Source organism: Cynocephalus volans, chromosome 14 (assembly GCF_027409185.1).
Source record: "Cynocephalus volans isolate mCynVol1 chromosome 14, mCynVol1.pri, whole genome shotgun sequence".
Lineage (NCBI taxonomy): Eukaryota > Metazoa > Chordata > Mammalia > Dermoptera > Cynocephalidae > Cynocephalus > Cynocephalus volans.
Window position 1 is genome coordinate 6,052,501 of NC_084473.1, and position 23,135 is coordinate 6,075,635.

The following is a 23,135-nucleotide window of genomic DNA, read 5'->3' on the forward strand; positions in this document are numbered from 1 at the left end:
GATGGTTTCCTACTGATTAGCATCTATGGGGGAACATTTATGGCAAAACACATCCTTCCGTTGCCCTCCCATTACCCATAAAAATGTGGTAGGAATAGAAAAGTAAAAATCAGTGAATTAAAATAAAATTAAATAAATCTGCCTACGGATTCAAGTTTTATAATCATTCCCCAATGCTGAGTCATGGATTTTTTTTTAAATTTCATATGAACAAAGGGCCTTATATATAGTCTTATGTAATCCACTTCTTATTTGCCAGATGATAAAACCTGAGGCCCCCAAACAAGTGATTTCTCCAAGGTTATACAGGGCTAGAGACTGGAGAAAAGAGAAGTAGAACCAGTTTTCCTGACCAGGAAGCTATCGCCTTTTCCAGTTCAACCCTTGAAAGTACAAAAAGACACGTGAAATGTCGAGCCAGATTAAAGAGAAGAAATTTTTCATCCCCAAAAGCTGAATTGGTGAACTCTTGCTCTGGCTTGATCTCAACTTTTTCTAGTCATTTGTTCTCAATCTTGGCAATGAGTGAAAATTATCTAGAGAGCTTGTTGAAAATACAAGAGCTTTACCCAAGGCTTTCCTCTCAGAGAGTATTATTTGTTCTGATGTAGGACGGGGGAATCTATCTTTTCAATAAACATGTCTGGCTAGTCTGATGTAACCAGTACCCAGGTGAAGTTCTTGGAACTGATGTTTAAGGCATTACTTACCAGACTTTGAAATCTGCAGCACATCTGTGAGCTTGTCTGGAGACAGCAGGTGAGGCTCATGCTTTCATTTAGCTACTGCCACTCAAAATGCATCAGAGAACTGAGATAATGACCAGCATCCAGAGATGCTGTGACACTTCACAACATACCACAGCAGAGACAATGTGGTCAGCTATGACGGTCATTTTTTCTGCCCATGCCTTATTTTTAGGCAGCCTCTTCTTCCACATCAGAATTTTTCTTTTTTTTTTTTTCTTTTTCATGACCAGCACTCAGCCAGTGAGTGCACCAGCCATTCCTATATAGGATCCGAACCCGCGGCGGGAGCATCGCTGTGCTCCCAGCACCGCACTCTCCCGAGTGCACCACGGGCTCGGCCCCCACATTGGATTTTATAGTGTGGCTGGTTTAGGCTGCCACCTATGAAAATAATATGATTTATCAATTAGATTGCATGTGGACTCCAGTAACTTTCTCTCCTCAACTCTATCCCTTACTCAAACTGGCTTTAAGAATAAGGAAATGTATTAACTCATATAAGATTATGCCTATAGTAGGGCCCAGGGCTTGATTGACTCTTGACTCAGGGGCCTGATAACATCATCACAGACCCAGTTTCTTTCACTGGGCTCCACCTTTCCACGGCTGAGCTAGCAACTCTGTGGCAGAATGCCCAAATGGCCAATAGCAGAAAATGACGTGGAGTCTTGTAACACCATTGCTCGAGACCAGATAGCCACTTGGTGGCAGGTAGAGTACAACTTTGGGCCAGACCAGCGGAAGCCATTTAATGAGTTAACAGTCATATGACCGTGGGTCTTAGTACGTATCCTGCTGTGGACTGAATTGTGTCCCCCAAAATTCATATGTTGAAGCCTCAACGCCCAATGTGATAGTGTTTGGAGATGGACATTTTGAAAGGTAATTAGTTTAGATAAAGTCAAGAAGGTAGAGCACTTATGATGGAATTAATGAACTTAGAAGAAGAGAAAGAGACACCAGAGCTCCCATGTCCCTTCCCCCAAGTGAGGACATAATGAGAAGGTGCCATCTATGAACCAGTTAGCGAGCTCTCACCAGATACCGAATCTGCAAGCACCTTGAGTTAGACTTCCTAGCCTCCAGCCTGTGAGAGATAAATGTGTTTATTAAACCACCCAGTCTATGGTGTTGTGTTAGAGCAGCCAGAACAGACTAACACATACCCCATAGCACAGAAACATCCTGTCTGAGAATGCTGCAGCATCTGGTTACAGACTCAGTTGGGCAGTGGACTTGAGATAGTGCTGGGGAACTGACCTCCAGGATGCATGCATGTGCAGAACCTATGACTGGTGTAAATGTAGTGGGATCCGCAGTAGCTCGGGCATGTAAGAGAGGTGACCAACAGGAGGAAGTACAAGTGGCTTCTGTCACCATCACCCTCACTGCCACATGGATCGAATGTGTGCTTTCCATTGTAACTTGTTCACTTCTTAACATTCCTAATCTCCTAATGGAGAGCTCTTTTAATGGGGGCCTGTAAGAGCCCACTGAACTGGCAGCTCTACCTACCTTCTCTCCACTTGGTCTCCTCATGCCAGTGGGCCAGCAGAGCAGAGAAACATTGGTGTAACTGACCCTGCATGAGTAGCAGGATGACCGCATATTACTTCCTAGCCCAGTAAGAAATGGGCAAGCTGGGACCGATGCGTGCTAAGCACAAGGCAACAAGGGCTCATATCCTTTAGGGATAAGGGTCAGGATCACCCCGCCAAAGAAGCCAACTGGACCTCTCAAATTGCTGGTCAGGAGTCAGGGAAAAATAAAAGGCCGAGGGAATTCCCACTATTTCTAAAATCCAGTGGGTGGAGAAGAGAACATTGGTTGTGGCCTACAGATCAGCTGTGCAGTGGAGAATTTTCTTTGTCCTTGTGGCTTATGTCTTGTCAGAGAGGTGGCCAGCCAACCCCTGGCGGGGACTCTATGACTAGTTGGAGTTTAACCTCCTCCTTCAAGGAAGAAAAGAGAGCAGTCATTATGACCCCCAAACAAAGAAAAGAAGAGGTCTATATTGTACCATCACATGGGATCTGAATGCAGTGGGGTTATGAGTTCAGAGTAATACAAGGCCTGAATTGCGGGGATCCCTCCTTATGCACCTCCAGCCCTCATCCAGTGTGGCAGCATCCACAGCCCCATGAGCCCTCACTTCATGCCTATTTTTGAGGTTTCACTGTGGATGAGAGATTCGCTGATGTCCCTGAGCATGAAACATACTGGGACCCTCTCAGGACCAACGTGTATGCAACCTGGAAGTACAGGGACTTAATATCCATAGGTTGAGATTTGGCCAGTGAGAGAGAGGACTCAGTGGATAAACTCTCCCCTGCCCTTGACAGATGGGGTTCCTGAAAAGTCAGTAGTTCCGATGACGTCCCTGAAAGTGATCCCTTGAGACAGAGCACGTGTTTGAGTGGCTGGCTCAGCAATGCATCCTTGTGTTTTATCTCCTCCTTCCTGGTTCACTCCCTTTTTCCTCACACCTGACACCTTGGAATTGTCCAGGCTTATGCGATTTGCTCTGAAACAAATAGAAACAGAGAGTGTCTGAGTTAGAAAAGTTAAAGAAGGCTCTGTAACTGAATTATAAAATAAAATAAATTGTGGAGAGATGATACTTGCCTGCAATTGATATAAAATTTTCAATGCACAGAAGTGATGACTCCAGGTTGGGCCAGTGGGGTCACTGAATGGCACGGGACACAGCAAGGCAGGAGTCTGCAAAATTTATCTGATTCATCATCACGTCTTCAGAAACTGGCATTAACTAACTAGGTCTAACTGGTGAATGCATGTGCTTAACCATTTTAAAATATTCTCCAAGAAGGCAGGTAAGTAACTCAACCTCTGCAAAACAGCATTTGAAAAATGTTTCATCTGTGTTCTAAAAAGATTCCTGAACTGAGCATTTTAGAGAACCAGTATGAGTGAGTGCTCACTTACAATTTTGTCTCAAAGAGTTAAAACTGACTTTTTACCTCCCAGAAATGTGCTGAATCTCCAGAATAATGACTACGGCTGTGCAGGGAGGCAGCATTCCTCTTGACGTTGTGATGATAAGGCCACAAGGGCACATGTTCAGGAAGGAGCCATGAGCCCCACTAGAGCCATGCACCCTCCTACAGTGATGCCTGAAGTAGATCCACGTGCTTCATGGCACAGGAATGTGCAATTGCATCAGGGAGGCCCTAAATATCAGACTGGCCAAGAGAGGGACAGATAGCTGCCTCGTGCTCACACTTCAGGGGAACTTGGGCTAGGAGTGTCAGCAGAGCGTGGATACACAGGAATGCTAAAGAAATCACTGGGTCTGGGATGACAAAGAAGGTCATTAGCACAGCATTTAGTTTTGCTTCTGGAAATAAAAACGTGTGTGTGTGCATGTGTGTTGTGGGTGTAATAACAAGGCACAGTGCAAATCCAGAGAGGGATGGTGTAAGAATTGGTGATTTGCTTGGATACAGGTGAAAGATTTACACTGTAGATGGGTTCAAGAGCCCTGGATTTAGCTTCTGCTGTGACCAAATGATTTATAAGGGCCTCTTTGGGGAACAAAAGATTCAGCATAATATATATATATATAATATATTTTATATATATATAATATATTATATATTATATATATTGTATAATATATATAATATATTTTATATATATAATATATAATATATTATATATATTGTATAATATATATATAATATAATGTATTATATATATAATGTGTATATATGTATATAATATGTATATACACATATAATATGTATGTATATATATGTATATAATGTATAATATATATATATATTATATTCTCATGAAAAGTGAGAACAAGCAATTTCATGGAAAAGAGACTCCTAGTTTATTCATCAAGATAATCTGTCTGGATTATTGTGAGAAAATATTGGCTTTGAAACCAGGCATAACTAGAGTCTAGCTCTATACATGAGTTTCAGTTTCCTCATTTGTTATTTATGATACAGATTGCACAAGTTGTTGCAAGGATTAGAAAAGTGCCTAAGAGAGCATCAGACCCACAGCCGGCCTTAGTAAAGATCAAGCTATGTAATGCAATCGAACTTCTGTCTGATATCAAATCACACAGAAATGAACTTCACTTCAAGAGGATCTGGGGACAGACAAACGCTTGCTCAGACAGGCAAGTGGTTCAGCAGCTTCTGTCAGGGTATGGCACACGACCCTGCAATTGTCCATCAAGAGCAGTAAGCTGTATGTATTGAAACACTGGACAGAAGATGCTGATGGTGGCTCATGACCTGAGGTCCAAAGCAAGTCAGAAGGACCAACATTCTCACCTTCAGGTGGCTTCTTACATCTGCAGCAAGCAGAGTCTATGTGGTGTGCTACAGGGAGACGGTAGTTGATACTGATTGATCTATTGACATTGATTCTGAGGGAGTGATTTCTCCAAGCAACACTGGAAAAGCCGACTTTTCCAGTGTTCGAAAAGCATAGAAAACTATTCATATTAAACACGTGATAAGTATAATAAAACTAAGTGTGCATCTCCACAAATAGATTGTGTCTCCTATTCTGAAAAATGCTGTACAGGTTTTTAGTTTTAACAGTGATCATTTGACTCGGTGTTGCTTGAAAGAAAATATGTTTAAATTTCACTAGAAATGTGGGCATGACTATGTAGTATTGAAATCCCATTTCCTTTTTATATGCTAACATGATAGATAGAATATTGCCAGAAGAAAAATTATTGGATTAGGCATTAGGAGGCTATGATTCAAATTCTGGCCCAACCGTTAACTGGTCATATTCAAGTTACTAAGGTTTTCTAAATTATTGGCTGCACCTGTGAAATATCAAGTACCAAAAAGATTGTTGCCATAACTAAATGAGGTAGAATATAAAAACTGTACAAATGAAGGATTTGTGTGACTGTGTGTGTAAAATGAATCTTACTCTAATTTAACAAAAAAAAAGAAAAAGAGAGAAATGTCTTCCTCATCCCTCACCACCATCATGAAAAGGAATGTGGAAATCTGACCTCTGATGGCACACTTAGTGCCTTAAGAACTTTGCTATCTTGGACAAGTAATGTTTGACTCTATCAACTTGGGTTTCTCATGGACAATTGGGATAATTACATCTCCCTGAGTATTTAAAAATGTGCAGTGTTTGAAGTGTATGGCCAAAGCTTGTGAATGTCACTTCATTCCTGATCTCAGCCATGGCAGGTCATCACCACGACCCTGGAGAAGGGTTGAAGCATGCTGCTTCGGAGATACTTTCGGGCGGAATTGTCAGCTTTTGGATTAATGAAATTACAGTCAAGGATGGTCGATCGTAACTGACTTTTGGTTTACTCGTCCAAAGAGCCCCATGTGGTTTATGTCAATGGTTTCCTCGTTTTCACTGTCCAGCCACTGTGGATATGTGTCTCTCCTTTACGGAGGCCGTCACTGTAGCATTTTGTTCGAGTGTTGGATTTGTATTTTCTTCATGCATCCAATTGCTCCCAGACCAGTGGAATTCTTTAAGTATATCAAGTAAGTAAATCAAATAATTTCCTCACAATGTGTGTCAAGGGCTGAGGGACTGTGTGTCTAATTTACTGCAAATCCAGAGGGATTATTTGGATTTGTGAAAAAGCAAAGCATTCCTCTCCACTGATCCTATGAAGAGTAAGGGCTGAGAGTTTCCCAGCAGTATATTTAACTCTCTCAGCAGCTGTCTCCATTGCATTTACCTGCATTCCATTTTTCTTTTTAAATATTCTTTCTCTGAACAGGGTAGCTCAAAGCAATGGTAAACTAGAGGATTTTATAAACACACATTCAGCAGTAGAACTTAAGGAGTCTGTAGGACGTTAGAGGTTACTCAGTACAACCTCCACATTTCCTGGTTAAAATACTCAGTTGGAAAAAGTGAAGTCTCTTCTCAGATCACAGAGCCATTTGGTAGCAGTGACATGCAGTTCTCTTGATATGCCCCTTGCCCAATGTTCTTTGATAAAATCGCACAGGTATTTAAGATATTTTTTCTGGCTTTATGGACAGATATACAAGTTGGATTTCTTCCCCTGTGTTTTTGTCACAGGAGAGAATCACTGGACTGGCCAATTCAAGCCTAGTTTGGTTTTCTCTTTCCACATTGGTTCTAACTCAGCCTACAGAATGAGCTCCCATGACCACAGCCTGGCCCACACCTGCCTTCTGAACCCTGACACAGGAGACTGACCTCGTCCCTAAACCCACTTACGCCTCAATTCTTCACTCCTTAAATTACTATGATGTCTGCTGGCTCCATCTCTGGCTTTCATTTTTAATCCTAGTTCCACTCAATTATGATCCGTAGGCTTCTCTCTTACTCATGATTTAATTTACAATTTCCACTTAGTCATCCAATTTCTCAAATCTTCCACTGGAGCTCCCTAGACTGCAATGGCCTGGAAGTCTTTTCCTTAAGAGACCACTGGAGGTCAGTGGGAGGAGTCCAGAACAGGTGAAGTGTCTCCCAAGTCACCAAAGCCTCCTCTTTGAGAATACTTGCTCCTGCTCCCGTGGTGGGTCTTGGCCATGACATGGTCCTGTCTGTCAGCCACAGATAAGCACATCGTAGTTGGGGGGAGGGGAGGGGGATAGTACCTCCCTCGGTGCATCGTGGAGTTCCATACTCTGCACTTGCTTCCCTGGTATTCCCCAATAAACTTTTAATTACATCTTATTTTGTAATTGCTTAATAATGTTGGAGTTCAACGACAATTGCTTTGGTTAAGATACCTACCATTCTCTTTTGTCTCATGCTCCTCCTCATTTGTCCTACCAGTCAACAATTCTTTTTTCTCCAAATAAGCTATGTCAGCTCCCCTCTTCCCCTTTCTCTTCACTTTCACCTGGGCCAGAGCGGCTCAAATGTGAGTTAGCATCAGAGGGTCTGATGGAAACAGATTGCTGGGCCAGCTTTTGATTCAGTAGATCTGGGGTAGAGCAGGAGCATTTGACCTTTTAACAATATTCCAGGTGTGATGCATTGAGTCATATCCCCAACCCCCAGAGAAGACGGGTTGAAATCGTAAACCCTGGAACCTGTGAATGTGACCTCATGTGGAAATAGGGTCTTAGCAGATAGAATCTAGTTAACATGTGGTCGTATGAGTAGAGTGATCCTAACCCACTGACTTGTGTCTTTATAAGAGGAGGGCAGTTTGTGCACAGAGACACTCAGTGAAGGCATCATATGTCAATAGAGGCAGAGACTGGAGTGATTCTTCTCCAAGCCAAGGGATGATGAGAACTGCCGACCACCACCAGAAGCTGGGACGAGGCAAGGAACAGATTCTCTCGCACAGCCCTCAGAAAGAACCAACTCTACCAACAGTGACTTTGGACGTCCAGCCTCCAGAACTGTGAGAGAATACATTTCTGTTGTTTGAAGTCACCCCGTGTGTGGGACATTTTTATGGCAGCCCTAGGAAGCTAATCTACCAGATGCTGCTGCTGGCCCAGGGATCCACTTTGAGGCTCACTGACCTCAGCTATGGACAGTCTCCAGTGGACTCTCCTCCCCACCTCACACCCTTCCCTTTTGTGTCCGTGCTACTGCTGGCTTTAGCAATTTGAAATACAGATAATAATTCATTTCCTTGGTCAAAAAATAAGCTCAGCCCCTTAGCAAGGCATTCAAGGTTCTCTGTGATGTTGTTCCATTTTATACCAGCACACACGTGTGTGTGTGTGTGTGTGTGTGTGTGTGTGTGTGTGTGTGTGTGTTTGCCCTCAGCTCTGACCTTACATTCGAAGACACGCTTACCTCTCTGGTCAGCTGCTCAGTTTCACACTATTGTACAACTCTGAGATGCATGGAGACAGCTTGCCAAGCCTGGAGCATCTACCCCTGGAGTTTTTCTGGTTCTTCAATTTTCAGCTAAAGACCTACTTTCTCTAGGTATGTGTGTTTGTAAATACATTGCATAAAGTTGTACACTTTTATACAATGTTTTGACAGATTCAATCATTTGATTTTTATATTATTCTTGTGAAGGATGGCTATGTTTATTTCCTAGAAGAAAATTCAATTCACTAAGATTATACAGCAGAGATAGGATTTGAACCCTAAACCTCTGTTTCCAGTGAGTATACGATGCTATGCTTTTTTGCTCCATCACATATAAATACTTGTGCATCTGTCCAAGCATTTCTTTTCTCATTCTTTGCATTATTGTCAGTTGTTTGTACTATAGGCAACATGAGAGCAGTTATTTGTGAATCTCTTAGTGTACCTGGATCCATATCTGACATCCAGTAGGTAATCAGTGCTTGAAGAAGGAAGAAAGGATAGGAAGGAAGAGAAAAGAGAAAGAATAAAAGAAAAAGAAATGAAAGGAATAAATTTTAATATTGTATCAGATTGGATTGGGGCAATAACTTAGCTGGCACAATTCATTTATTTTACAACTTATGTGCATTGCTAAGTAAAATGTGAATGTATTTATGTGTATATATTAGAACATTACATATGCACATGAATGCATACATGTGCTTATCATAGATGAATGCTTGTACCCTGCCAAAAAGTTCTTAGGTTTTCCCATGAAGACGCTTATTTTGGATACTGTCCTCATGTCAACATATTTGAATAAAGGATAAATTTTACAGCCTTAGGCCCTTGTAATGCATACACCGTTAATCATGTTTTTACATTGCTGTTTAATCTATTTTTTTAATATCTTGCAGCCATATGCTGTTCTTAATCTGCATAAGAAACTCTCCCAAAGGGAGTCACACAAATCCAGGGTAGTAATCAGCATTCATTCCATGTTTTGTTCTTTCATATATATATAAAAGTCAGTAAATTTATGCTTTTATACACAATGAGCAAATTCATATATTACAACCTTCTGCTGAAAATGGAAGATTTTATTTTCCCAAAACTAGACTCTTCATGGAGCCAGTGGCTGGGTACTGTTTTATAGCTAGAACTTGAGAGTTGTTTTGATTGAGATCAGATGGATCGTGGAGGAAAGACTAGATGTTTCTTGGTCCTCTGTGAGAAATGTGCCTGGGGGATTGAGCACTTAAGACATCCTCGGAAGATATACCACACCCCTCCCTGCATGCTTCCTTGCTTGGCAAATGCATTTTCTTGGAACTTTTTAGCCTGTTTCATAGTCCTGGAGTTAGGCTTCACCCAATAATTTTTGGACAAGCAGTTGGAAAGAGCCACCGGTAGGCAGGATTTTTGTATAAAGCTGACTTCCTGCCAGAATAACAGCCCTGGGAGTCCAGAACAGCCCTGCACACATCAGAAGGGCGATGCTCCGGGCGATGCTCCAGGCGGTGCTGTCTGCTGCCCCAGTGTGCCCCACCACTCCACGTCCCATTGTTCCTTCTGGTTATGAAATAAAGGAGGGGCTCTTTCCCTCCAAAGGGAAAATGAAGAGCTACGTATGGCCTGTGCCTATCATAGGAGTCCACCACCCCCAAGTTATGCAGACAAGCTCGGTCAATTCCAGCAGTCAAGGCACAAAAAGACAAAACCCAGCTAAGTATAGTTATTAAAAAATCAAAGCGGGACCTGCCTGTTATGGTGCAATTTGGAGATGCGTGGTGGAGCATTTCACTTTAAGGACTGAGTAGCGGGTCTGTTGTTGACTGTGATTTGAAACCCTCTCCCCTGTGGGCTGGTTGTCGACATCACTGTTCTCTCAACACATGCACCAGGCTTGGCTTAATTAGTGGTGTGTCATTGGGGTGGGCCGAGTTTTATATCCCGGCGTTGGGGGAGGTGTAAAATTGCAGCCACAATTGTCTGGAGATGTCGATCAGATCCAGATTACGTGAGCCCAGGGCACAGTGGGAAGCTGCTTTCCTCCCTAAAACAGATTAACAAACAAGTAAATAAGAGGGGAAATGCTCTCATGGCTACTAGTTTGGAGGATTCCATCTATCATTTTTTAAATGAAACTAGATTATCTGTGATTTTGTTAGGCTTGATTCTGCAGCATGATTTTCTTTTTTCCTTTCCTCTTCATTTGCATATTTCCTAGGAGACAGGCTTCATCTAATCATGGATTAGGATTTGGAAAGTCAGTAAATTTTATGCTTTTAGAATACCAATGCCTGTGTGAAAACTGAAGAGCTAGTAGCTAATTCTTGCTGTAACTACTGTGTTTCCCATACTCCTTGTAAATTAAAATGTATATAGACACTAACGTTAGAAAATCATTTGATGGAAATTCACATTGGCTTCTAAAATGCACAGATACTTTTTCTAAATATTTGTCAAAATACACAGCTTACAGTATATTTTCTCACTATTCATTATCTGTGCATCAAAATTCCTCAGAGAAGGAAAGATTAAGTGGTCAAACAATGCAAGAAATGAAAATGCATATAGTAAAGCATAAATATTTAGTATAAAATAACCTATTTATTTTTCTGTGCCTAACAATCCTAATTTTATTATATTTCAATAAAATTTAAATTTATATATAATATACATAATACATATAATGTATTTAAATAAATGCATGTCTTAAAATACATACATATAGATTCTTGTATGTATATTTGTTAGATCAAAGGTTTCTAATTACTTGTTCAAAGGTATTTCATGTAGAAAATGACAGAACAGCACAACGGCTGCTGTAAGAACCCAGGAAAAGAAGAGAGCGTGCAATGTGTTCTAGGGCTTGCAGGTCTAGGTGCGGAATTCTACCAGGCAAAGCTGGTTCCTCATCTGTGAGCACATGGGATTGGACTAAAGTAGGTCCTTCCCAGCATGTGCTGTAAGGTACAAGGCCTTCACAAAGTGAAGGCATACTTTGTCTGTATTAGATCAATTGTTTACTGGTAGACTTATGAATTTAAACTATGATAAAATTAGAATTGTCAGGCACAGAAAAATATAAAGAATAGTCCTTTGTATGACAAGTGCTTTACAAAACTTCTGTTTAGTTCACCACCAAGTATAACACTACATGAAAACTGCTTGCTTTCGTCGGGCAGTCTGAGGCCAATATCCACTGCCATCAGTTAATTTGTTTGTGAGTCAGGAATGAACGAGATCTAGATCTTCACTGTGGCTTAATTGGGGTTTAATTAACTTGGGTGCTCTTTGGTGAAAAGAAAAACAAATATGGGAAAAAACACACACAGTCCCTATGTCCAAAGAGCCTTGGGGATTTCTGGAGTTTTCTAAAGCTGGGTGTAGCTGCTTCTATCAGCCAGCAACATCTCCCCAGGCTCAGGCAAACACCCAGGACAAGCCAGCTGTGAGACATTTGCCAGCTGTTTATTTCTGCTCATGGTAGTTTGGGAGGGCTGATGATGTAACCACCAGTGGGCTTCTAGGCTTCTGCCTTCAGGTGCAGCAGGAGACTTGGAGGGTGGATTAAATGCCACTGCTCAGCTTTGGAGCTGATTCAACGGAACTGGCCTCGGAGGGCTCACAGAGCACAGGTCACTCTTCAGATGTTCCTTCTGAGGGCTGCTTCTCGGCTGTTGTTGGGTTGTTGTCTTTGGTGCCTGACCTCAGGGTGTCGTCTGCCATCTCTACTGTGAAGCTAATCAGGGCCATGATTGAGGGCTCTGCAGAGCATCCCCCTTCTTCTAAGCAGGCTAAATGTTCTGTCTCCAGTAAGCAAGTCTAAGGGGGAAAGCAGCTGAAATAATCTCACAAAACAAGTGGAACCCACTTTTCAACTATGATGTAATCCTTGCAATAGTTCAGACCTGAACCGGCAGGGTTACAGCTACATTTTGGAGACAGAGAGAAATGTGGAAACATAGTGGAAACTTAAAGCATCATACTGGACACCACAGGGCATGAATGAGGCATTTGAACACTGTGCCCGAACCCGCAAGATCTCCGCCAACAGGAAACGCAAGTTAGGTCTTCCAAAGACTGCTTCGGCCAGTTTGAAAACATTATGTGTTCTGACTTAACATTTTTAGACATTTCTAAAGTTATTTTCTTATCTCATCAGGAAAAACATTTTCTTTTCTTTTTCTTTTTTTTTTTTTTTGTCTTACAGGACAGCAATCTGATTTCCTCTCTTTCTAGGGGCACATTATGATAGGATTTGAGGCCCACACACGACCTACTTCCTCTCCCCTTCACACTCTTGCTCCTGAGACTTAAGCGCCCAACATCACTTGGCCTTCTGCTGCTGTGCAGAAGAGGCTGCCTAAGACCAAGAGAGGAAGCAAACCATGGCTTAGCTGGAAAGACAAGAACATGTGGAGAAAGGTTTGCAAGGATGTGTCTTCGGGCTGCTCTAGGATTTCTATTATGAAACTGCCTCTTGGGAAAGGGAAGGTTTTAATAAAGTCCTTTGCTGCCTTAGCTTCTGGTCTCCTTGAAAAATAGGAGGTCCCTCCCCTTTAACTCTCTCAGGTCACAAAAACATCTGTGGTAAGAAGGTCCTAGTAGTCAGTATGATATCTGTACAGGACATGGATAGATAGATAGATAGATGATAGATTTGATATGATAAATAGATATGCAGGTAAAGAGACAGCTATCCTAAAGTAAAAGTGATTTTTAAACTAGAAGAAAATGCAGACTGCACAGGTGTTGACAGACTCCACTAGCTAAGACTTGCAGGAGTGTAAACAGCTTAGGCCCTTGCTGTATACCCAGTCGGCACATAATAGTAGCCATCTGACCTGGATTGACACTCACAAAGAAATGCTGGTGTGACTGAATCCAAATGCTCTGCCAAATTTGGAAGCACATTCGAGCTGTGTTGAGAAGAATTATGCCGGTATTGCCTCAGAACCAGGCCTTACCATAAGCCCCAGACTAACACTTAACTGGCCCAGGAGGCAGTTTTGCAGCCAGCAGCACAGACTGGCAAACTGGCGTGTCCATTTGCAAGTGTGAAAGCTGACCCTGAGAGGAAGCAGGGCCGAGGGCTTGAAGTGGCTTCACTGGGAAGACTTGCCACAGAGTTTTCCCTACGCCAGAAAATGATTTTTAAATCAATTTATTCCAGCACATCGCAGGCTCCATTCAACTGGGCAGACAAGCATCTGTGGGAACTCTTGGGAAATAAAAACCTTGCGACTTGCAGTCAAGTGGGTTCTGTGCTTCTTGGGAGGCCATGCGCGAGGGAGGAGGTAGCAGGGACAGCAGAGAGCTGCTTGCTCCTGTTTCCCAGAGAGGAGGCTCCCGCCTGGGACTCCTGCACACCCCGTTCATCACCCGCATTCATTGCCCACCCTGCACATCCCTGCACAGGTCAGAGCAGAGGGGCTGGGGTACAGCAGGAACTGGAGTAATATGACCACAGCCCCAATGACGTTACAGCACTGAAACCCTGAATGTGACATTCGATAGTGTTCAGAGTTACAGGATGATGCATCTTGGGAAAGAATTCTCGCTTTCTGCCCTGCAATAGGGAAGTGCATTTACACCAGGGTGCTTCAAAAAGTTCATGGAAAGACTCGTATTATCTTTTAATTCTATTTTTCCATGAACTTTTTGAAGTATCCTCGTATATATTCCACTGGTAGGTTTTTAAGGTATTTAAAAAGTGCTCCCTGGATCTGCAGAAAAATACGGTTTCCCAATGTATGCTATGTACAAAAAACTAAAACGTAACTCCTGGTTGAGATAGATCATGAGGAGGTAGATACACAATGGAGAGTTCATAGATAGTAGATATAGATCAGTAGATAATAGATGGGCGATAGATATGTGATAGATAGATAAATAGAGCTAGATAGACTTGGATGATAGATTAAAGAGATAGGTGATAGATTATAAAGATGGATATATGATAGGGATAGATGACAGATAGAAACACACATACAGAGATAGGTACATGATAGACAGTAGATGTTATGGCTATAGATAAACAATAGAAGGTACATACAGATAAACGATATGGGTAGAATAGAGAATAGATGATAGAGATAGATAATTCAGATTTAAAGATCTTCAGGAATACCAGTGTCACCAGTGATTTACTATAAGGAAGTTGGAGATCAGGGCCCCATCAAATAAACACCAGTGTAAGTGTCATGAAGTGTGAATTCTAGCTGAATCCTTTTCCCCCGGCTATGTGTGTCCCATCTCTCAAGGTCTCCGTTTTTAATCCATAAGTAATAATGATGGATTATATAGTCACTAAACTTTTCCACCCTAATGATCTGTGGTAATTTCTGGAATTACTGAGAAGACAGATGAAAAAAAAGAAAAGAAAAGTTTAGAAAAACAGACGGTCAGAAAGTTTTCATTAATGCTTATCAGATTTGCAAAAGAAGGTAACATGGAAGGTCACAATACATTAGGAGGGTTAATCAAACATGAAACAGAACTCAGATCCCTTTACTGTCTGGCTGCCAAAAATAAATAAATACATAAATAAATAAATATATAAATATATAAATATAAAACAGAAGAATCTCTCCTTGTTGAAGGAACATGTAAATAAAAGGAAAATCATGCACACACACACACACACACACACACACACACACACACACACACAATGTTTGTGTTTAAATGTGAAAAGAGTCGAAAACATTGGTTGCATGGTCAGTACATGAAGTGGAACTTTAGGTGTGATATAGGTTGCATGTCCCCAAAAGGGCCACAGAGGTGTTTCTAGCCCCATGTGTTCTAGAACCTTGCAGTGCCCTATCTTGAGTAGAGTCAATTTTCCCTCTCAGGCTTTTATGACTCCTCGACAGAAAAAATACTGCAACTATGATGTCCCCTGGCTTCTGAGGCTGGGTTATGGAGGGCAAGGGGCTTCTGCTTTGCTCTCTCTCTGCGCTCTCCATGGGAACCCAACCACCATGCTGTAGGAAGCTCAAGCTGTACAGAGAGCCCATGTGGAGCTGCTCTGGCCTACAGCCCAGCTGAGATGTCAGCCAAGACCAACATCAGCCCCTAGTATGTGAGGGAGCAGCCTCCAGATGTCTGCAGACTTTGAGCCTCCCAGCTGACCACAGGTGGAGCAGAGATGAGCTGCAGATCCCCCTACACATCCCCCACACAAACTCACATGCTGCAGATGCCTGAGAGAATCAAGCTGTGAACGGTTGGGCTGATTTACCACATAGCAGTGCTAACTGGATCAGATGGGTGATACCTAAAACCTAGAGAGAAAGAGAGGTTTCACCTCTTGGGGTAAAGAAACTAGATCTTTAGATGTGTGATTATTATTCACGAAGGCCAGTGAAAAACTTAGATCTCTGTACCGTACTCTAGGCATGGGGTGGACCCATCAAAATTTCCTTCCCCAGCTAAATGCTTAAAATAGTGCCCACCTATAACATAGGAAGTACTATATAAATATTTATTAACATTAAAATAAATGTGTCTTTTCTACATAGTTATGTGGGAAAGGGAAACAAACATATCTTTGAAAGCCAAGGATGTATTGTAAAAGCTGCTGCCTATGAATCCCTGTTAAGATGCTCATAAAAGTGTTTTGTGTTTCTGCTTCCAGGCCCCAAAAGCCAGGGTCCCTAACCTCACAGCACTATTTTAAAGTAGGCTCCAAATCCTGTGGCACATGACATTTTTGTTGCCCTAATTGTATCTTAAGATTTCTTAGGTGAATTGCAAAGACAGACACTTTGGGTGATTCCCAGGTCCAAGGGTTCCCAAGAAAACAGATGTTGTTCATTTAATATCTAGAATAAAGATTGTCATAATCTGCACTGATGCCAAAAGTATCATATAATTTTCCATATTTATCTTCTGACTCCATATTTATCTTCTGAATCTTCTGACTCTAGTGAACTCAAAGAAACAGCAGCATGGTTAAATGTGTGTGAACCAGTCTTGACCCCTAAGTTAGAGTAGAAATATTTAGGAGTCTCTGAGGATTTACCAAAAATTTCCCACTTCAGCAAAATATGTTGGTGTCTGGGTATTATTAATGGGGAAACTGACAATGTCTTTCAATTAAAAAAAAAACTTTTTAAGAATGTCAGAATGGAGTTCCATGCTCATATTTGGCTCTGTGAAACTGATCAGTTTTAAACTCTGACACTCATTCAGTACTTACTGAGTGAGTACCCAGCATACAGCAGGCACTGTGGTGGATACACAAAACTGAGGAAGAAGAAGTTCTCCCTTTTTGGAAGATTACAGTGCAGTGTAGAGAGAAAGACAGGTAAATGGATAAGGGCAGTAAAGAATTAGGAAACAGAAGCATAGACCCTTTGAAATCATGCTCATTTTCAGGCAACTTTAAGCTAATCATGATTTAAGTTGTATGTTATGTTCTTCCCTGTACTAAATAAGAGGTATACTCCATATATGTTAGGCTTTATCTACCTGAAATCATTCATCAAGGGTCTATCTAAATTGAACGTGTGTGTGTGTGTGTGTGTGTGTGTGTGTGTGTGTGTGTGTGTACATATACACTTTTTTTTTTAAAGTTTTTCGCTTCAACCTGTATCAACTCCATGAATCGGTACCATAAGTAACTAAAAAGTGTAACATGCTTTTATGGGCCAAATTGTGTCTCCCCTAAAAGATGACATGTTGAAATCCTAACCCCCAATACCTCAGAATGTGATCTTATTTGGACATAGGGTCATTGCAAGTATAATTAGTTAAGATGAGGTCATACTGGAGTAGGATAGGCCCCTAATCCAATGTGACTGGTGTCCTTATAAGAATTCAGAGACCCAGGGAGGCGGCCATGTGAAGATGAAGACAGAGTTTGGAGTAATTGCCAGCAACACCGAAAGCCAGGCAGAGGCAAGGAAGGACACTCCTCTCTAGGTTCCAGCGGGAGCGTGGCCTTGCTGACTCCTGAAGTCAGACTCCCAGCCTCCAGAACTGTAAGAGAACAAATAAATGTTGTTTGAAGCCCCCAGCATGTGGTATGGCAGCCCGAGGACACTAACACACATACACAGGCACCTGATTCAGTGTTGAAGTAAGCAGTGTCTGCAGTCAGAAGGCCCAAGTCCTAAGACTGGTTCCCATCTGTTCTCTAACAGTGAACGACATTCAGCCTGTCCGTAATAAATGTCCTTATTTGTGGTAGATTCTGGGGTAACAGTGGAAGCTGGCCTCTAGCCATGTGGTGAGGATGAAAAGTGTGCCAGTGCCTGGCACATAGTAGGCTAGTGACAATCTTAGTTTTTCCTCCCCTTTGACATTTTAATTGTCCCCATGTGATCCTTCTCTACTACATTATAAACATCATCAAGAGGAGTGACCAGAACACAACTCTGCATTCTGTGTGCAAGAACACAGCATGATTTAATACAAGAGCAGAATAGTATTTTCCTATCTCCTTTTAGTACAAAAGGTCATGCAAATCCTTTGCCTCTTATCACTGTTTAAAATAAGTTCTGCCACTCAACGCCTTTGCTCGTTGATAAGCCATCCACGTTGTAAAACATGAGCTCCAAAGCAAGACAGAGCTGGGTCCAGTCTTAGCTCAGTATAAACACATGCTGTATACATTTGGATGATTTTTTTTTTCTTTGTGAAAATAAAGGTTCACTTGTTTTGCAAGTGTACTGTAAGAAGTAATTGAAGTAAAGATATGAGGTGCCTAATACTGGGCAAATTGTAGAAGGCACTCCTAAAGGTTTTTTTATTTTATACATTGAATTATGATACTGTTTATCCTTTCAACATTTGAAAATTTACCAAGTGATTTCACATCATCTCATTGGGTTCTATGAGGTAAGCAGGGCAGATAATACCACCCCCAATTGGTACATGAGAAAAGACAGGCTCCCAAAGAATGGCAAGCCCAGATTATCACAGTCCTGGCAAATGGTGGAATCCCATTACAAACTCCAGTCTTAAGAGGCCAAGCTCGATGCTCCTAGTACTACACAACATTTGCGTGTCTCTTGTCCTTTATTTTTTCAAATTGTTCAGCAAAACCTAAATCAATTTGTTTCGTAACTGCATAAATAGATAAAAAAACAAGTTGCCTATCTTTAAAATAAGCTGCACCTTGGGATGTTTATTTGCTGTGTGTGTGTGTGTGTGTGTGTGTGTGTGTGTGTGTGTGTGTGTGTGTGTGTGTGTGATTTACATTGGTGGGGGATGATATTGAATGTTAATTATAACTAGTGGGGCTATCATGTATTAGACCAAACCTTTTCAAATTCAAACTCTGTGATTTAATAGAGATGACATTTTCATCTTTTAAAATTTGCAAATATTCTTTTAAAAGATTTTTATTCCTCAGTGCCAAAAATAATAATAATAAATTGTAAAAAATGTTTGTTCAACTTTCCTGGGCCTCTGTTCTCCAAACATTTCCCACTGCCCTGTATTTGTTCATGTTTTGCTTCCTTAGAAGGCTCTCTTACCATTCCTGTTTGTTTGTCAAACATCATTCACCGTTGCCAGACTCTCCTCAAGCCTCCTCCCGTGTCCTCCTGGACTTGTCACTCCCACTCCTCCAACAGGGCACATCTCTGCTTTGGACCCCATCGCGCTCCCTTGTGGCAATAAGCACATTCTTCCTATAACACGTAGGGCTGTCAGTTTTGTCAAGGAACAAGCTGGGGGAGGTTTATTATTTTAGGTAAGTGTTTAAAAAGTATTAATTTCTGAATGTGTCTCATCCCTTCCTGGAGACTGAGAGTTACTTGAGGACAGTCCTCTGATTGAGTCACCTCGGCTTCCCCTGAAGTTCCTCACACCCAGCAGAATGTTTATGCATTAAATGTGTACCATGAGCCATAGGTACCTGATCTAACTCACACTGCTATGTGAATCATAGCGATTCATGCTTCTGGGGTCCTCAGAAACCATCAAATGTCAAGACCCCTGTTGAGAGAAAGACCTCAGAGGAGCACAGGAGGCTGTGGGAGCACTGAGCCAGCAGGGCCAGGGGACCACCCATCCAGGGAAGCTTTCCCTTGCTTTTGGTGTGCGAATCCTCTTTACATCTCTCTGATCTCCAGTTTCTTCTGCAGACCTAGCTCAAAGCATTGTCCTAACTCTGCAATGAGAAGATGGATTGGGATGCATAGCCTCAGCCCAGCAGGGTTTGTGCTCAGCAAACCAGCAGGGAGCAGAAACTCAGCCAGAAAGGCCCGCAGGGTTGCCAGCTTGGCTGGCTCCACCCCCTTCTCCTTGCTCTCCTGGGTCTCTGTCCTTTTTATTTTTTTTTTATTTTATTTTTTTTTTATTTATTTATTTATTTATTTATTTATTTTTTTTTATTTTTTTTTTTAATTTTAATTTTTATTTTTTTTAATTTTATTTTGTCGATATACATTGTAGCTGATTAATGCTCCCCATCACCAAAACCTCCCTCCCTTCTCCCTCCCCCCCCTCCCCCCCAACAATGTCCTTTCTGTTTGCTTGTTGTATCAACTTCAAGTAATTGTGGTTGTTATATCTTCTTCCCTCCCCCCCCCGATTTGTGTGTGTGTGTGTGTGTGTGTGTATGTGTGTGTGTGAATTTATATATTAATGTTTAGCTCCCTCCAATAAGTGAGAACATGTGGTATTTCTCTTTCTGTGCCTGACTTGTTTCACTTAATATAATTCTCTCAAGGTCCATCCATGTTGTTGCAAATGGCAGTATTTCATTCGTTTTTATAGCTGAGTAGTATTCCATTGTGTAGATGTACCACATTTTCCGTATCCACTCATCTGATGATGGACATTTGGGCTGGTTCCAACTCTTGGCTATTGTAAAGAGTGCTGCGATGAACATTGGGGAACAGGTATACCTTCGACTTGATGATTTCCATTCCTCTGGGTATATTCCCAACAGTGGGATGGCTGGGTCGTATGGTAGATCTATTTGCAATTGTTTAAGGAACCTCCATACCATTTTCCATAGAGGCTGCACCATTTTGCAGTCCCACCAACAATGTATGAGAGTTCCTTTTTCTCCGCAGCCTTGCCAGCATTTATCGTTCATAGTCTTTTGGATTTTAGCCATTCTAACTGGGGTTAGATGGTATCTCAATGTGGTTTTGATTTGCATTTCCCGGATGCTGAGTGATGTTGAGCATTTTTTCATATGTCTGTTGGCCATTTGGCTATACTACAAAGCTATAATAACCAAAACAGTAGGGTACTGGCATAAAAACAGGCACACTGACCAATGGAATAGAATAGAGAATCCAGAAATCAACCCACACACTTACTGCCATCTGATCTTTGACAAAGGCACCAAGCCTATTCACTGGGGAAGGGACTGCCTCTTCAGCAAGTGGTGTTGGGATAACTGGATATCGATATGCAGGAGAATGAAACTAGATCCATACCTCTCACCGTATACTAAAATCAACTCAAAATGGATTAAGGATTTAAATATACACCCTGAGACAATAAAACTTCTTAAAGAAAACATAGGAGAAACACTTCAGGAAATAGGACTGGGCACAGACTTCATGAATACGACCCCAAAAGCACGGGCAACCAAAGGAAAAATAAACAAATGGGATTATATCAAACTAAAAAGCTTCTGCACAGCAAAAGAAACAATTAAAAGAGTTAAAAGACAACCAACAGAGTGGGAGAAAATATTTGCAAAATATACATCTGACAAAGGATTAATATCCAGAATATATAAGGAACTCAAACAACTTTACAAGAAGAAAACAAGCAACCCAATTAAAAAATGGGCAAAAGAGCTAAGTAGGCATTTCTCTAAGGAAGATATCCAAATGGCCAACAGACATATGAAAAAATGCTCTGTCCTTTTTAAATAACGTTTCCTCTCCTGGTCCCTTCAAGGCTGGCCTGGACGATGGTTTTGATCAGATTATACCAGCATTTAAAACATGCACGGAGCAGACAAGGTGTGGTGTGCAGGCTCCAGACAGAAACAAAGGGTAGCAGGGAGAGCCCCAGGGGAGCCCTTCAGAGCTCCTAGGTCCCCAGGGGCCCAGCCATGAGTTCCGATTAGAGTTCTGGGAGAATCCACCCTGAGTGGGCTGTTGGGGAAAGCTGACCAGAGACACGTGCTTAATGCTCAGTCTTAGCAGACTGATTTAAGAAACTCCATGGGCTCGCAGCAGTGGACTTTCCTTGAGGTCGAGACAGCATCAGCTTGATTATTTCTTGATAGGAAACAGCCTGAGGTCCCCAGTGACTGCTCGTTAGCTCTTCCCTCCCACCAGACAGTGGCTCCCACAGGCTTGTGCTCCGTCCTCCATCTACAGCTTCTCTCCTGCTCCTGATTCTCCCCTGCTGCATGGCCCTGTGGTCTGTGCCTGGCTCCTGCCTGGTCTGTTGTGAGATCATGATCACGATCGATCCAGGTTTTATTCCACTGGCAACGGTTAAAAAGAATCTGCCTTTGGGGGACAGGCAAGTCCTTGGAGTCCCCCACACCTGGAGCTTGCTGGTGCATCGCCCCCTCCACCTCCACGACAGCTCTGGAGGGCAGCAGAACGCCCCAGTGGTGCAGATGGAAGAACTGGGGCCAGGCGAGTCAGGCAGTGTAGGGACCCAATGTCCAGCTGAGATTCCAGTGCAAGCTTGTGTTGAAAGTTTAAGCCTGTTTAGAAAAGCAACTTGCTGGTGGGTGGGAAAGCGAGACCAGAGAAGGACCGAGAATCAGGCTGCAGTCAGGCCCCGGATGGGAACTTGGCCAACTGTACTGAGTGGTCAGCCCCACCTCCCCAGAGAGATGGGCACGACGGGGACATCAGGAATGTGCCCAGCAGAAGCCCAGCCTATGCCCAGCCAAGGCCAGGGGTTCCATCCTTTTTAGCCTTGTCTTCTCTGTCACCTCTTCTGTGACACCACACAGACCTTGTAAACGTGTTAACAGAATCAAACTAGCTACTACAACTGCAGCCTAGAGAGAACTCAAATCCTAGTGCTGATAAATCCCAGCTCCATGACCCCTCTAATTCTCTGCCACTTCCCATCTTTCTTTTTCCCCCCAACATCCCGTCCACCTCCCACCCCACCCCAGTGTTACTTTTATACCTCTTTAGACACACACATTATTTACTTGGTGATAAGATAGGTCCGGACTGCCTTCTAGAAAAAAAAAACGCACATATATTAACTTGCAAAGGCTAAAAAAGCAGGTGTTCTCAAGCTTATCTGAATACTTTGAGTAAATCCCTGTTTTGAAATGTAAATGCTTCTGCAGTCTGTCTAGTTGGAGATAAAGCAGTGAACAATGAGTTAATCCTTGTTTTATGCAGTTCATTATCAGAAGTCTGTGACCAGACCAGCCACCTTTTCAAGCGTAATGAAGGTCACACACAGGTAGATGGTTCCCTGCCCCCCATAAATCACATTTATTGGAGAGATATGTTGGATATAAACAGACCAGGTTATAAATGTGTTGTATGTGCTTATGCATGCAATATAGAAAAATGATTCTTTTAAATATTTATTCAATATTATACTTTTTGGTACTAAATTTTTTTATCGTTTATGAAAAAAACTATTTTTTTTTTTTCTTACTAGAGTAAAATTGAATTC